We start from the raw sequence: 16,273 nt of genomic DNA on the forward strand, positions 1-16,273 counted from the left end.
ACCACATGATGAACCAGTGAAAAATAACTGCAGGCAAAGTACATTATTAATCCTTTAAGATCATCTATAGTATTTTATTTTCTGTGAATATAGCTTCCTCCTGAGTTGCATATTTGTGTGTGAGGATTGAACTTCCCTGTTCTTGGTCTCCTCTTGCTGCTTCAGGCTGAGTTTTCTCCTGATCCACACTGATGGTTGCATGAGTTGGACGAGCTCCTCTCTCTCAATGCAGTTTGTATTTCATGCAGTCAAATGTCAGTGTTCATGCTCAGGCTGTGGTACATTCATTCAGATCACATGATTTTTATGTAGAGTGGGGCTTGCAGCCCGAAGCCCTGCTACAAGATGATTTAGAAGCTCAGAGCTGATTGGCTGGCGTCAATGTAGGCACTGCTTGACAGAACCAGAGTGAGTTGTGACGCCAGCTTATGCACCGCTAGAGCTAACAGTTAAGAATCCAAATTAATGAGGTTGGTTATTTACTGGTGTATAAATTTAAAACTCTGACTTTAGAGGAGAAACTGGAGGTAATGTGAGTGTAAGGTCATAATAAAATCTGTGTAAGAATCTCACTTGTAAATCAATATGCTGGTCGTCTAGTGGAGGAATTCTTTCCTTGCAATCAGTAGGCCCGTGTTCAACTCCCCACCGAGACACAGTTTAGTTTATTAAATTATCTAATCAGAGGCTATTCCCCGTGTTAAACCTTTTCACAAGATGGGATCCTACAGTATATGGTTGTCATAAAGATGTTGGAGCACAAAACTTCTGCACAAACTTTAGTTTGGTATTAAGTGGTGTTGAACTCTGCGCTCAGTAGACCTGAAATAAAATCTCACCACCAAATATTTAAATGTTGAAACACCACTGCCTCTGGTGAAGAAACATCTGATCTCAATAAATAAATTCATAAGTTCAGTTTATGTTAGAGATTTCTAAAGTGTGTGTGTGTGTGTGTGTGTGTGTGTGTGTGTGTGTGTGTGTGTGTGTGTGTGTGTGTGTGTGTGTGTGTGTGTGTGTGTGTGTGTGTGTGTGTGTGTGTGTGTGTGTGTGTGTGTGTGTGTGTGTGTGTGTGTGTTCAGTGAAGTGTATCAGTGTGCAGCAGTCAGTTTCTGTTCAGTCTGACTGAGGGAGGTTTTTGTACGACGGTTTTTCACTGTGTGATCACCCACTGACTGTTGATTTCATGATAACTCTGACAGTAATAAACTGCAGCATCTTCAGCTTGAACTCCACTGATGGTCAGAGTGAAGTCAGAGTTTGATCCACTGCCTGTAAAACGAGCTGGAGTCCCTGATACTCGAGAGTTGGTGTAGTAAATGAGCAATTTGGGAGGTTGTCCATCTCTCTGTTGGTACCAGGCTAAAGCGTGATCAGCACCATCATAATAAGCATCCTGACTGGTCCTACATGTGATGGTGACGGAGGCTCCCGGAGCAGAGCTGACTGCTGCAGGCTGAGTCACTGTGACCTGGCCTCTGGACTCTGAGGAAACACAGACAGAAACATCAAGCAGCCTCATGGTTTTGTGGGCTTCATTTCAGAGGGACGGATGTTGACAGAGGAGAGGAGTTTGATTCTCTGGACTTTACCTGTGAAGCAGCAGCAGAGGAGAGTCCAGATGAGGACGCAGATCACACTCATGTTTCTGATGAGGAGGATTTCTCTGTCTTCTGTTGTCATGAAGGACGGCTGTCAGTCATCCAGTCTTCCACTGTCAGGACTATAAACTCTCCCAGAGCACTGGAGCATGGTGCTGCTGATGCAAAGTGGCTCTATGGAAATGTTCTGACTGACTCCAACAGGGACCTGGATCACTTTCATCTCTCATTTTCACTCTGGATTATAACTTTTATGACAATATTAAGGAATTAAACTGAATAATTAAACATACGTCTGTAGTTTTTATATTTTTTTTACATTTTCTAATTTTGCTGTCAAATCCATTAAGGAATAAATTCCAATAGACATAATAGAAATAATAGAAAATGATCTTTAAAACAATCTCTATAAATATATGTATTTCAAGTAGACATTGCAGATGAAAGAATTGTTCTCTTGTGTTCCGTTAGGATCAGGTGGTAAAAGTTGTTTTGGTGAGTTTGTTTGTTTCACAATCAGAGAGCGGCGTCTCTCTACAGTCAGAGGTTTTTGTACAGCGGCTCAATGAGTTTGTATCACTGTGGTACACGTTCGGTGGAGGAACCAGACTGGATGTTGGAAGTAAGTTTATTCTCCTTTTAATACTTTCAACCAAATAATTCAAATTCATACATTAAACCTTGTTTTGAATGATTTCAGATTAGAAAGATGTTTTTTTTTCTTAATAATTATTGTAGTGATCAAGTTTTAATCTCCATTGATTTCATGTAGTTTAGCTCAGCTCTGTTTCACTTTAATTTTATCACAGAGAAAAGTTCTTAGTTTTAAATTTACACCGGATTAAAATCTCATTCGGATTAAATGACAAAACAAAAGATATTGTCAGTCTTTAAAAGTGCTCAGTTAGAGCCTGATGGCTGTGGAACACACTGATTTAACTCGACCAGTCTCATGTTGAAGCTGTTTTTACACTGATCTGTGTATTTAGTGACATTTCTGGTGCACTGGTCTGTCTTTGGGCTGAGTTTTAGTTGACATGTCCACTGTTTGAAATGTGTTTGTGTTGGAATGTGTGCAGGTTTTATTCTTCTTGTTTTATTGAGTGTCTCTTCATCACAGCTGGATTTATTCTTGGTTCTATAGAATGTTTCCCAATTCTGTTTCTGCTGATTCTTTACAATTCATGTTATTTTACAGTAAAATAGAAATACTGATGATAAATGTAAAATAATCAAATCCTCCAAAGAAAACATCTTTATTTACTGTTTATTTCACATTTTGCTCCTAATAATTGAAAATATTAATTTAGATTTGAAGTTCATGTTAAAGTTTCCAGTCATAAGTTCTAAAGTGTAAACTTTCTGATAACGTTGATGCAAATGAAGAGTAAACGTTGAGACATCAGCTTGTGTTCCTTCCTGTGTAGTTTGAGGTATTTCAGGTCAAAGTGTTGGATGATTCTCTCTGTGCTGATGTGCATGAGAGGCTTCTTAAAGGGAAGTGAAACAATGTGTGAGTGAGTGACTGCTGGAGCAGAAAAAGCCTCTGACAGCAACTTCTTCCAGGACAGAATCAGCTCTGTCCCACTAAAGCTGTCCAGGTGTGTGCTGCTTGATTGACAGCTGGGTGCTCCCTGTCCTCTAATTTGATTGGTGTCTCCTAGGTGATACCCGCCCCACCCTGACGGTGCTGCCCCCCTCCAGAGAGGAGCTGCAGCAGGGGAAGGCCACGCTCATGTGCCTGGCCAACGAGGGCTTCCCCTCAGACTGGAGTCTGAGCTGGAAGGTGGAGGACAGCAGCAGCAGCAGCAGCTGGGAGGAGAGCAGGAGCCCCGGGGTGCTGCAGGACGGCCTCTACAGCTGGAGCAGCACCCTGAGGCTCCCTGCAGACCAGTGGAGGAAGGTGGGCTCTGTGACCTGTGAGGCCACCCGGGGCTCCCAGACTCCCCTCAGAGAGACACTGAGGAGAGACCAGTGTTCCCAGTCCTGACCGGACTCACTGGGACTCTCACACTGCTTTTACTCTCACACTGATCTCACCTCTGTCATTCACCCTCTTTCACTTTCTTCTATCATCAAACCAAACTGACTTCATCAATATTCATCTTCTTTCATCATCATTTTCTTCAAGCTTTGACAAAATAAAGACAGTTTTCACCTCAATCTTTGGTCTTTCATGACTTTTTTACAGCAACCTCGGCCTTCACTAGTGCTGGTCTGAGTCAATCCACCCCTCAATAACTTTTTTATGGCTACAAAAAACAGGTCATCATGCAGAAATGCAGTATAAAAAGCCTAGTGAAAGCAGAATGCCAGAATAAATACCTTTATGGATGAAAAAAATCAAAGTTCAAGTCTCACCGTGGACGGTGACAAAGCTTTTCATAGTTTGAAAATAATATAATGGCGAATAACATAATCCTGAATCCTGCCATGGAACTTGTAGTGAGCACAAGTAAACAGTACCGGACCTCCGTGTTCTCGGAACCCTGCGGTGCGTTCAATGACCTCTAGGAAAAGTCCGGCTTAATAATTGTTTAGACAATAAATCTGCAACCAAACCTCTTTATCTTCTCCTTTAGCCATTGTAGGTTGACAAAACCAGTATTAAACAAACACAACTATAATATTGTTAATGCAGCTCGCTCCAGACGCAGTCAGCCGGCGCTGGAGAGTGAAGTCTCTGACGATCCAATCAGAGGGCTTGAATACGCTGACGTCACCTGATGCCTTCTGGCGGGTCCTGAGTCATCAATATCTATTTGTGTCATAAAAGCCTTCGGCACTGGGTTACTTCACCTGATGAAGAGTCACCAACAATATCAAGAAGTTCTGAGGATAAAACCCCTGCTGTTTATTAATGGTTTAGGCATTTTGAATCATAACTGAAGTAATTAACATATAAGAAACTGTTTTTATGAGAAAAGGAGAATAAGTCCCAGAGGAAAATCTCTTTGGAATTTTATCTTAACAGACATTGATTGACAGCTTGGTTATTGCCATACAAATTTTGTATAGTCAATAAAATTAAGCAAGTACATATTAATGTTTTGCACAACATATATATAACAAATGTAAACTTATCCAAATTTTTAGAAATTGAAAAAAAAAACTACCTTTTGTAACGGTGAAAATGAATCATTCAGTCATTAATTGTTTTACTGTTCCTATTCAACTACCTTATGGATTAAAATTGAGAATTATACACTAAACTATAATCATGCTCAAATTCATTGTAAACATCTAATTCCATATTTTAATTACAAAAATAAAGACAAAGAATTTATAGATAATTTAATAACTCTAGTTGGAAAATGTCACATTCACAAATGCAGATTAGCAAAGGTAAACCCAAATTTTATTAAGTTGTATATTGAACTTAAAGAACACATTAAAACACTAAGTAACACAAACACCAAAAAAAGCATTAAAACTATTGAGTTATTTAAAGAACTATTCCAAAAAGAATAATGACGAACGAGGGAAGCAGAGGGTGTCATCCTAATTTGGGAGAAAAAAGATCGTTTTGGCTCGTGTGGATGTGGCTTTAGTAGCTGACGACTCCCTGCAGCTTTGCCTCTTCAAAAGCGAGGTTGGACCCAGGTGAGTTCTGTCGTTCAAGACCTTGAGCCCAGAAAACTGGTGAGCAGGTTCTGTAATGCTCTATGGCCGCCAGCAGAGGGCGCCGGTCATCTGAAATTGCTCTGGGAGGCTGACCTGGGGGCAACGATCTCAGATGATGAGTAGGGTGATGTGTGCCTTTATTAAAAACTTCTGCTTTGCAAAGACATTTCCAACATCTTTGGTAAAGAGCTGGATCTCTCCGTCCTGCATCCCTGGATTCCATCCTGCACTGAATCTAAAACCTTGTATGCTGAGTCTGCTTGATGTTCTTGTGTTTGGTGCAGACGGTGCATGCTGCTTCACTGGATCTCTGACAAACCTCCTGAGCTCTCACTGTGGTTACAGAGAATAATGGAACTTATTTCCCCAGACGCAGTGACCCACTGGCTTAAGGATAAGCCTTTGTCATTTTAGAAAACCTGGAACTCTTTTTTTGAATTCTACCAGCATGGCAAGTGTCCATGAAGAGTCTCTATGAATTGATCTGCTCAGAGATTCTGAGAAAGAGACACACTTGAGTTTTCACTCAAACATCATATGGTAACTGTAATGCCTTGATATTACGTATTCCTTCAACTGTTAATTTTAGATCTCGATGCTGCGAAATGTTTGTTAAATACATTTATTTTTCTTTATTTGTCATTTATTATTTTGCTTTGGATTTGCAGTTACAAATGTCGTTTTGAGTTTAACCTGATCTGCATTAATGCTACTGACAGGTCGAGGTACGCACACAAGAGGGAACGGCACACATCAGAGCAACAGCAGCCACATTGTGTGTGATTCATGCAATACAAAGAGGAAAGAGCTGCTTGGAGCCCACCATGCCGATGACTAGAGCTGACCAACACACTGGAAACTTGGTGGAAGTAGAAGTGTAAAGAAATACCTAATATGAGTCTGACAAACCAACAAATCCTGACATTCACATATACAGTCTGACCAATGAGCTGTTGCTCCTCGTGGCCTCAGTGTCTATTAAACTGCTGCAGAAGATGCAGAAATGTTGTGGCTGCGGAGCGCAATACTTCCTGTCAAGTTCCACAATGACAGATACGGTGGTTCTAAAAGACATGAAGACTTTGGATTTGTTTTGGTCAGAGCCAGAATACCAACCAGAATACTCTTGTTCATATTGAAATGTGTTGTTCAGATTTATGTAAAGCCAGAGATGAGAAATGTTTTTTGGGAAATTTGAGAATAAATTTGAGTATATCTATTGTTACATTACTTAACTTGTATTCACTTAGAAGTAAAAGTAATTTTGTTGTTGAATTACGATGCTAAACCTGCCTCTCTAAAACTACTCATCATATCAATTAATATTTAAATGCATTGATCTGCAGTGTCAATACCAGTATTTCATTGCCACAATTTACAATTTCTTGGGCACAAATGGTCACAGATTAATATTTTATGGACACAAAATACTAATTTGTGGACATGAAATTTTATTGAGTGACCAAAATAGAAAGTTTTATTTCAGATGTAAGGTCGAGGGCCTCATCAATAATACTTCGGTATAGCAATAGATTTATTCATATTCTGTTATATTCCATGTCAGATTACTTGAATGCTTGACTAAGATTGTATTTAATAAAAATACATTAGAATGGCTTTATATTGCCATGCAGTGCTTCATACAGCGTAAGTGATGAGAGGTGAAGTCAGATCACAGCCAGAGGGAATCACTCTTGGTTCAACCTCACGTTACAGGACACATACTAGCCGCTGTTGTACATGTAGAGCTTCTGATCAGTGGGATTATAATCCAGACTGGTATATTCTTCCTCAAACATCTGGAAGCGCATGCTGAGATGCTTCTCCTCGCTGGTCTACGCTGGTCTTCGCTGTCAAACACATAGAAGATTTCTTCCATTGTGAGATCCACTGACCTGGTAACGTACAACGGTAACGATTTTCTGAGCAACCTTCCTTTGATTTTTAAAATCCTTGAAAAAGTTGTTCCAAGTTGATCTATTTGAGTCTTTTCAGTTGAAATGTGTGTGATTGCTTCCTGTTCTTCGTCCTCTCATCGTCTCCCTGTCTCCTAACGCCAACGGAACAGCAGGAAGTCTCCACCTCTCAGTCTGGTTCTGCAGGTTTCTTCCTCTTAAAGTTTTTCCTTTCCAGCATCGCTGCTCAAGTGGAATTGATAGTTTTTCTCTGAAACGGCCGTGTTGTGGTGTGTGTGTGTGTGTGTGTGTGTGTGTGTGTGTGTGTGTGTGTGTGTGTGTGTGTGTGTGTGTGTGTGTGTGTGTGTGTGTGTGTGTGTGTGTGTGTGTGTGTGTGTGTGTGTGTGTGTTTGTGTGTGCGTGTGTGTGTGTGTTCTATCTCTGGGGACAATTTCAGCGGACACATGATTCCAGCCTAGTTTTCCATTGATTGTGTGAAGTTAATAAGTCAGTGACCATGTTTGTGCAAAGTGCAATTTTATTTATTCTTCCTCCTCCTCCTCCTCCCTTTCCTCCTTCTCGTCGTCCATACACTCACACACTCACACACACGCTGGAGAACGAGTCTTGAAAGTGTCCTGACTGAGTCCGGACCCCGGGCCCCTGCAGGTGGGGGGTGCTGGAATTGATGCTGGGGGTAGTGTGTAGTTGTGGGGGCCGACAGCAGCCGGGAGCCGGCCTGGTGTCACCTCTGCCGGATAATTGGAGCGGCGCTTCTTGAACGGCAGCAGGAGTTCTGGGAATTTCAAAACATGAGATGTCAGGAAAAAACTTCAGGAAAGCCGAGACCAACACTCCTCAACTATCCACAACCTGGAAGAGTTACAAAGCTCCAACATCAAACAATGACACAGGGAAAGTCAACAGCAGCATCCACTAGCTCAGTTCTGCTTGTATGTGAGAATCCAGCATGATGATGTTCGTACCACTGGACAGCAGGTTGGGGGTGGATCTGCTCCTTGTCCTCTGCTGTGAGGAAGTGGACTCTGTACTGTCCTCCACACTGGCCGAGCAGCTCTCCTCCTCCACTTGTTTGATCCATCTCTGCATCAAAACGGATTAAAAGGACAATGAAATACCTTGAAAAGTGCTGAGCTGAGCTTTATTTTGAATAAATAGGCTTTCATGAAGTAGAAAGAACTTCCACATCAATGAGTGAAAGCTCGCGGACTCTGCCTGCAGCTCCTCTTACCTTTTTGTAGCAGCCATAAGTGCCGTCCATTTGGAGTGGGCGGGGCCTGCGTTTCTCAGGGTGGAAAGGAGAGCAGAAGCGGACGTAGTGGCTGGCCGTGGTGCAGATGAGTGAAGTGTGGGACAGTTGTGGAAGCACGTTGAGGGTGGTGGCTGCTGCTGCCTGCTGGGTGAGGGCCTGGCGCTGCCGAGAGTATATATGAAGACACTACGTGAGGCAGACGAAATACTCCGGACAAAAAATAAAATTCTCTCACTGACCAGGACGTAGAAAGAGAGAAAATAAACTCATAACGGAGACATTCAACATGTTTGTAATGAAAATTAAAGTCCTTCACTGTATCTGGAACCAATTTTATCATCAGCTGATAGGCAGCAGCGCTCACCTTCACCTTCTTCACCTTTGGAGTCCCACAGGCCTTTCCTGTGCTCCTCTTCCTCTTTTTGGACTCGTTCCTTTGTACCGGGTTGGCAGTGAGCTTGATCCTGGTGGGGGTAAGCTGGTTGACGGTGTAGGAGATGGTGGATGATGACACCTCTTCGGGTGGGGTGGGTGGAGGGGGTCTGGCATAGTTGTGATCCTGACAACACACAACAGAAGACCGTTGCATCTTCAAACGAGTGTTCAGGCAACAACAACAAAAAAGTGAGTCTGATTGCAGGAGTCACCAAAAGAAAACAAACGTGTGAATGAAGTGAAGGAAAACAGAGTTAATCCATATTTCACACCTCCAGAATGAATTAGTGTGCAGTGAACGTTTGTTAAAGGAGTGTGGACTCTACCTGGAGCTCCAGCCTCCTCTGGAGGAAGCAGCGCTTCCTCTGGGCAGCGCGTCCAGCGCGTCCAGCGCGTCCAGCGCGTCCAGCGCGTCCAGCGCGTCCAGCGCGTCCAGCGCGTCCAGCGCGTCCAGCGCGTCCAGCGCGTCCAGCGCGTCCAGCGCGTCCAGCGCGTCCAGCGCGTCCAGCGCGTCCAGCACCAGACGACATCGGGAGGCTGAGATCTCTGAGCGGGTTCTCCCTAGGGCTGAGGTTATGCTTCTGCACCGATGTTTCTGCAGCCGTGTCACTGGGCCCTGCTGAAGCTGAAACCCACAAATCAAACACTTATTTTCATTGTCAGAACAGAAGAGAAGCTTCACTAAGGTGCAATTACACAGCAATGAATGGTAATATGTAGGCCTGCGGTGCACTGCCACCAAACTAACTCAAATCAATATCAGCATTTATCACTAAGTTGTTGTATGAACTGTGTTATCTGGTACATCATGAGGTCACTGTAGAAAATCCTTTACATGTCTGCTAAGCTTGATGTTAAGCTGAGATCTGATTGAGTCTGGATCTAACCCTAATGCTACAGGATAATTTAACGTGAGATAAATGTTTAAAATATACTGAAATGCAATCAATTGAACTCCATCTAAAGCTTCTGAGTGAAAACACAGTGTGAAATGTTACTTCTCCTACTCTGCTAGTTAAAACTAGATTGTATTTGGAGTTTCAGTATAGTTACTGTGTTAAACCATCAAAACACAGCAGAAATGTCAACTGGACTCATTAAACTGAGTGTAATTTACAGCATACAACATGATTTAAAAACGACCTCATGAAAACATGGAGCCACATTAAGATAAAATGATAAGAGTTCATCAGATAAGTTGAAAAAAAGCTCCTTGTGTATAAACTTCCTCTGATTAGTGACGGCTCCGCTCTCTGTTTTCACTTCCAATCATGTATTTAGGCTAAAACTTCAAACACCTTCTAACAGGTCAACCTGCTCACAGGCCCAAAATCCTGTCAACAGCTCCCACCCTGATCACTTCTGAGCTCAGGTTTTGTAAAAGTGGTCACACTCTGCCAGGCAGCAGCACAAAACCTTCTAAAAATGCTCAGTTTGTACTCCACCTTTTATAGACAGATGTAGCTGAGTGTTTAAACACAGATAACAAAGGAGATTAAACATCATTTCAACATTTCTGAATACATTTTGAGTGTGGCTGCCGCTCAGTGCGACTAGTATCCCCTCCATACTGACACTACTAAGTCAGTTAAAATAGCAATATCACTTTAATTGATGTGTGTGTGTGTGTGTGTGTGTGTGTGTGTGTGTGTGTGTGTGTGTGTGTGTGTGTGGGTGTGTGTGTGTGTGTGTGTGTGTGTGTGGGTGTGTGTGGGTGTGTGTGTGTGTTGTCATGGAGACGACCTCCAGTTCATCACAGGTCAGCTTTAGCAGTTAGAATTCAGGCCTTGATGGGATTTTTAGGCCTCAAACAAATGATTGTTATTCCAAAGCCGAGCGACCGATTTGAAGGATTTTTGATCTTACAGCCTCAGTTTTACAGTGTGAAATGTTACTCTTCCCACTCTCTTAGTTAAAGCTTGGAGGTATTTGGAATTTTTCAGTATACTGAAAAGTTTCTCATCAGAGTTTAACTCCTGTTACCGTGTTCAACCATCAAAACATCTCAGAAACGTAAACTGGAGTCAATAAAGTGTGAGTGCAACTGAAAGCACACAGCATAATTCAAAAATAACACAATCTCATGTGAATATGGAGCAACATTAGGATTAAGTGACATGAGTTGATCAGATAAGTCCAAAAAACTGTGTAAAGCTGTTTGTGTAAACACTTACTCTGATAAGTGATGACTCTCCTCTCTTTATTCTCTCTCTTCTCTCTGTATTCTCTCTCTTCTCTCTGTATTCTCTCTCTGGTCTCAATATTCTCTCTAAAGTCTCGAAGAGTGGCTCTGCCAATGGGTAGCTGCTCACACTGCGAAGGCTGTGGAGATAGTGAAGCCCAGCGGGGTTTGACTGCCAGCACCAGATTTAAACGTCAATTAACTTCTAACTGTCCCTTCACATGTCACTAGCCAGTTTTCAAAAATGTCAAAATGTTCATATATATATATATATATATATATATATATATATATATATATGAATTAATAATTCTATTATGTATCATATTAATAATGATATGGTCATGTTGATTAATAATAATATATATTTTTTGAACCGCACTGTCACGTTGAGTGACGTTGCGGGCGGTGTTTCGGATTAACTGGTTTCCATGTTAACTGGTGACCAACACCAAATCTAACAAACCTGTTAGACAAACCTGACAGAAATTCGTAGCAGTCCTAACCAGCGCCGTTTAACTGCTTTCACAATAAAGTTTCAAAGTGATTCTTATTTTAACATCTGCAGTTACGACCAGCAACGACTAAAAGAAGTCGGTCACTAGTTAACAGGGACGCCAGATTATCCAAAACAACGGCGACAGGCGTGACGGAACGATTGACAGCTCCAGGTTATTTCTGTCAATGAGCACACAATTATTAATCCCAGTGGGTGTAAAAACAAAAGGAAAATAAAATGGAAGAAGACGGACAGTCAAAGGACTGTGATGTTGGCTGGATAGGAGGAGGTTTGACACTGAGTTTTCAGCAAATTGGTTTATTTGTCCTGCTTGCCTTGGATACATGTTGGCTGGATGGTTTGATTGGTTTGCTTCATGGATATTGGCTGATTTGAAATGAATATGTCACATGAATGGACAGTGTGCGGCCATGGGACTGACTGACTGACTGACTGACTGACTGAGTGAATGAATGACTGACAGACTCACTGGGGGTGTTGGTGATGCTCTGTCATTGTTTATTGTGTAAATTGTCTCTCAGTGATTTGACAATTAACATTTCTTCATCATTATTGAGCAGTACTCTAACAATTGTAGAGTGTATTATATTGGTCTGCAATTACAAGTGTGAAGTGTAAAGGTTTATTTTGAAGTATTTGGCCTGTTGATGTTTATTTTATACTATTGTGGCAGTTAATCATTTATCTTAGTTTTATTACTTTAACATGTAGAACGTGTAATATAATTCAGAATCCCCTTAAAAACAAAATATTTATAATCATGTACCTGCTTTCAAGGGGACAATAGACATGACAATGTTTAAGACAAAGGCAGGTTAATTTAAATTTTCTGTATTACAGCAACATCACTGCAGTTATGAAAAAGTTATATGTGCTTATGAGCATTTTTGCTTGACAATCTAAAGAGCTTTGTCTTTACAGGAGCAATTGTAAAACGTTTCTGAGCTCCAGACATTGAGCCAGAGGGATCTTTCCAGCTTCATGGACCAGCCCAATCTTCAGGACCTTCTCCTGACCAGGAAGCAGTAGGACCATCTTCATCTGCAGATTTATATGGTCAGTTGCTGGTTTTTGGTAAACCAGTATGAAATTAAAAAAATTAACTAGCCAACCTTACCTTCTGACAACACAATGGCAGTAAAACTTCTCACTTTCATCCACAATAAACATTTGGAGGAACTAACCATGTCTGTGGATCGCCCAGAGAATGTCCTGCACTCTGCCTGTGACTGTGGCCTCAGCAGAGGAGCTTCTCAAAGCTGAAGCTCACCAAGACCTACCAGAGGTCAGAGGTCATCCAGGGACAGGATCCTCACTGGTCCTGCAATAATCAGGATCAACCATGAGGTGGCAAGCAGCTGTCATATGAAGACATCATTGATGACTTTGGAAGTAAAAAAGCCAGGGAGCAACATTTTGAGGTGATGGATGCAGGGGATGAAAGGAGATTATAATTCTCATGCCCCCCCCCCCCCCCCCCCCCCCCCTCCCCAATAATTAGTTCCCCACCGCATTGAGCACGGAAACACAAAGTCTATCAAAATGTGCGGAACTTTCAGGAATGCATAGCAATGTCTTATGTTAATGATTCGACTAGAAGAGATTAGAGGAGATCAGCGTCTGTTGCAGGGAGATGCTGAGATCAAGGAAGAGGCAGACAGACAAAATGTTCAGGTTTCCTAGTTCTAGTTTATATTATTTTCTCTTATTACTTCAGAAGAGGATTAAGGTCAGCTAGAAAAGGATTTTTTTTTAAATCCTGACTTCATCTACTGTATTTTAAAAAAGTCAGAATTTTGACTTTATTCTGAGAATATTGTATTAAAGTAAAATAAATAAAATCAAGATTTTGACTTTAAAGACGTCATTTACAAAACGTTAATGCATCTTTAATGTGTCTAGAATCACCGTCCGTACATGGAAAATCAAAGAATTGAGAATAATTTTATCCCATATAAAAATAACTCCATATTAACTCCATAACACCATACGGTTCAGCAGAAATCAAGGTCAGATGTTATTAAGTTTGTGGCTGAAGCAGCAGGAAGATTTCTGGGAGTAAAGAATGACTCCTCACCGACACTTCATGCTTATAAGAGGGTGAGTCAGGAGGTTTCAGTCCAGAAGTCCAGCAGCCGGTCTGACACAGGGGATGAGGAAGGTGAAGACATGGATGATGGTGACTTCATTGATGGTATCCAGGACGTTTAATTTTTTCATAAAGGTCTGAGGAAAGGAGAGGTGGAGGTCTGCACAGCAGAGAAAAGACAGAACATGTGAGAGAAGAGACAGGAGAAGAAGCTCAGAGCAGAGGTGGTGAGGCTCTGAGGTCAAGCGTCCAGAGGGATGGACAGTCCACAGAGAGGTTGAAGAAGTGAGGCAGTGTCACTGCTGATGTGTGACAGAAGGACAACAGGAAGACAGGAAGTGAAAGTTTACAAGGACTTCTACAAAATGTGCTTTGGAGTCGGTGCTACTGCACATCCAAGTCAAAGAATCAACAGATATTCAACAGTTTAAAATGAACTTACTACCAAAGGTCAAAGAATCTGCTGAGAGCTCAGCACTTACAAGAATCTAAAGATTGTTTTCCATCAATCACTTGATCAATAGATGAGATATTAATCCATCAGTGTGATGATCAACTTGTTTGGCCTTTTGTCAAGAAAAGTGCCAAATTAACTAGAAGGAAAATGAGAGTGACACTTTGGTTTTACGTTTATTGTTTGTAAAAAATAAATTGTATATCTAGTCGATCAACAAGAGTGAATTCATGAGGATAAACAGTTTCTCTCTGATTGTGATTGTAAATAATCATGAACGGGTTAAAAAAAACTCACACATCTATTAATTTACTTTCATATTTTCATTCAACAGAAACAAAAGGGGGTTGGGACATTTTTGTGTGGTTGATTTCACGAATTATCAAAGAGTATCATTTATCATTTGACTCCCTGAGTTTGATTTTTAGTTTATTAAACTTCCAAAATGCTCACGAGATTATAAAGAGTTCATACCTTTAAGTTACCGCATTTAAAAGAAGCGTCAAGGTCATTTAGACAAACGTTCAAACAACTTCCTGATCCTGTGATTGTTTAGCTGAACACCTTTATTGATCAAATATAAACTAACGAGTGACCAGAGCCAACCTTGATATGAGAGGAGGACGCCATGACAGGTTCTATGTTCTTGTGGTTTCTGAAGGTTTTTTATTTGTGATGCCAAAGAGAATTGACTTCTGGTGTGCTGATGCACGAGAAGGTGGAACATTTCGGAGTTCCCTGCCAGTTGCCCAGTAATTTGATTGATGATAGTAGTTTTATATCAACATTGCCCTTCTTGGCCAGTTGGGATTAAATAACAGTTTTGGTGTTATTTTGACACCATTACATTTTCTTTGAGCAATTCACTATGATGAGTTAACGCCAACCAGACTAACTCCGCCTCACTGGACAATGATGTTCTCAATGGTGTTGATTCACTTCACGCTGATTTAACGTCTGAACTGGTAACACTACAAGATGACTTCTGTGCTTCTGTGGATACTAAGATAGATGGTGTTACGGAAATTTTGATTTTGTCTCATGAAAAATGATGTGTTTTGCAGTCTGAGATTCAAGGATGACCTGTGTCAGCACTTTTGGAAACTATGTGCTTCTTTTTGTAAACTTTGATTTATTTATTTATTTCGAACGAAGGAATTATTAAAATTAGATGAAACAAATGGAAGAAGAAAATAAAAATAACACAAAAAAAAAGAAGCCAATTTCAATATAGCACACACGTCTCGTTCGAAAAGGGATAGGAAGAGGCCTAGGCTTATCAAGTCCTACCCCCATTCTTCACCCATTGACAAATGCAAAATCCAATAAAACAACTAAACAGGCAATACAAAAGAAAACAAAAAACTACTCCAATCGAGCTATTTATGAAAACAGAATAAATAAAAAACACACAAAATAGAACAATATCAACAAGTGCCATTAACATCTGTGAGATTTTCATTCTCCTTCTTCATTTCTGTATTTTCCAAAGATATATCTTTTGTATATTTTTTTTCAAAATTGCATTTTATTCATACTTTGTTTAATCTTGTCATCAAGACCATTCCACAAAACCACCCCACAAATGGAAATACACATACCCCCCACTCTGTCTTTGAATAGTTTTTGTATGTTTATAGGCCGCAGTTTATTTATTATTGGTGCAGTATTTCAGAGTCAACAGTGCAGGAAACACGTGGATCTTTCTCAAAACTATTCAGCCTTAAGAAGACACTCTTCAACTTCATAGTTAGACAAACTCCTGGACAATCATGCAAAGGTTGTACTGTGACTTTGTCTCTTCTTGCAAGAATAATGTAATAAAATTGTATTAAACTATATAAATCGTGTATTCTGTCTCCCAGAGGTTTTCACTGGGAAATCCTGACAGACGATGTAACAACTTCTCTGAGATCCGAAATTTCATCAGTACACAGAAATACGTGGCAGCCCAAGAGTACGGACCTGCAGACAACAAGCGCCGCCATTTCTCCACGCCAGACCGGAAGTCATGTAATATTTATACAGGAAGTAGTCTTCCTGCATGTGTGACAGAGCATAGATATAAAACATATTATTTATATCTATGTGACAGAGCGTGACATACCTTCTTTCAGGAATACACATCACCTGCACTGTGTTTGTTCTTTTATTCTGTATCAGGCTGAGTTTAAAAAAATTATTTCATATAGTTACATAG

At 40.8% G+C, this 16,273-nt stretch overlaps 1 long non-coding RNA gene across 1 annotated transcript; it reads left to right on the forward strand.

Annotated features, from left to right (window-relative positions):
* Positions 1–1,596: 1,596 nt before the first annotated feature.
* LOC308120185 lies at positions 1,597–3,764 on the forward strand. Its single transcript, XR_013936020.1, has 2 exons — positions 1,597–2,223; positions 3,266–3,764. It is a non-coding gene; the product is annotated as an uncharacterized lncRNA (long non-coding RNA).
* Positions 3,765–16,273: the final 12,509 nt, after the last annotated feature.

The sequence above is a fragment of the Lipophrys pholis genome (genome assembly GCF_963383615.2).
Source record: "Lipophrys pholis genome assembly, chromosome: 14".
Classification (NCBI taxonomy): domain Eukaryota; kingdom Metazoa; phylum Chordata; class Actinopteri; order Blenniiformes; family Blenniidae; genus Lipophrys; species Lipophrys pholis.